The following is a 1,479-nucleotide window of genomic DNA, read 5'->3' as shown; positions in this document are numbered from 1 at the left end:
CAAAATTCTGTTCTCATTTTATCTTGAAACACCTAGCTCCTAAGGTTTTAGGTTTAAATACACTAGTTACATTGATCATATATAGCTCAGTAAAGTCAGTAGTAATGTTCAGATACCACAATGCATGGGGCCTTTGCTTGATTAAATAAGCAAAAGAAAGTCTCAATGAGGACGATTATGGTGCTGATATGCCATGAAACGAATTCACATTTGGAAACAACTCCTAAGTTCTCAACAATCAAAAAGAAATAGAACATATAGAATGTCCCATTCCAAAAGGCAAACACTAATACTAACAATTGATTCCAAAAGGCAAACACTAATACTAACAATTGTAGTCAGATACAAGTCATACAACATGCTTTCAACGTAGCATATTTTTGGTACCAATTAACCTAGTGAACTAATTAATATCCAATACTTGACCAAACTTGATCTAGGTGGAGTAACTAAAACCAGATAAATAAATAAAACTTTAACCCTACGCTGGTCTACAAATTAGACTGAAAAACTCAAATAATGAGGCTCAGAATACAAGTACATGTTTTTCTCTTCTGTGTGTGACCACACCAAAACACAATTCCAAATAGACAAAGTTTATTCCATGTTTAATATGAGCCACATTTCCAGAAATGAATGCACATGTAAAAGACTACAACAAGAAACGTTACAAAAGAAACCTGAAGAGTGAAGAATGTCATTAAATCATCAAGTATGTTGTACAAAATGAAAATAAGAAACATACCCTTCTCTCCCAGTATGGAAGAAAGCATACAAAATCATACACTGGAGTGATAGTTGATACCAGAACCACATTGACTCCCATAAACTGATAAACACCAATAGCGCAGTCATAGGACGTGTTCTATGTGGAGGTGTCATTTTTCCTTGTTCTTGACCCGAAATAATTAAACCATTAAAAGATTGTTATATATGATACCTCAAATAGAAATACTCAAAAGATGAACAGCGATTGATGTTGGTAAAAATCAAACCTGAAATGATTCGAGAAGCGTGATTGTAGCACAGATACTAAGAAGTAATGTATACTGAAGAAGTAAATAGTTCAGCTCTTGTTTTCCTGAGTTCTGAGTCAGATGGGGCTTTTCGGCTTTACTTTCGAGTACACCCATGAAAAGTTGATATCAAATCTAGTGCCTAGTGGGCTTCTGTTGGGTTGGACATACGGCTCTAATCGGCTTGGCATTTGAAGGGTGGACTGGTGGATAGGGCTGGAAATGGAGCGGGTTCAGATTGGGTTTCGGGTCAAACCCCTTTACCATATTAGGATCCATCGGGTTTCGGATATCCATATCTATTAAAAAACACAAAAAAAAATACACTATTTTAATGATTTTCATATATAAATGTACGATATAAATTAATTTTTAAGCATCAAATTATGAATCTTGTTAAAATGGTTCGGATTCTAGTCACAAACATAGAAATCATATCCGTTAAAATAGATTTGGATATGGT

At 34.6% G+C, this 1,479-nt stretch overlaps 1 long non-coding RNA gene across 1 annotated transcript; it reads right to left on the bottom strand.

The window, feature by feature from the left end:
• Positions 1–675: 675 nt before the first annotated feature.
• On the bottom strand, positions 676–1,221 carry LOC147517162 (uncharacterized). Its single transcript, XR_015213814.1, has 2 exons — positions 996–1,221; positions 676–893 (listed from the first exon to the last, which is right to left on the bottom strand). It is a non-coding gene; the product is annotated as an uncharacterized LOC147517162 (long non-coding RNA).
• Between the last annotated feature and the right edge of the window lie 258 nt (positions 1,222–1,479).

The sequence above is a fragment of the Coptis chinensis genome, chromosome 2 (assembly GCF_015680905.1).
Source record: "Coptis chinensis isolate HL-2020 chromosome 2, ASM1568090v1, whole genome shotgun sequence".
NCBI classification, from domain to species: Eukaryota; Viridiplantae; Streptophyta; class Magnoliopsida; order Ranunculales; family Ranunculaceae; genus Coptis; species Coptis chinensis.
This window is presented reverse-complemented; position numbering and strand designations above follow the sequence as displayed.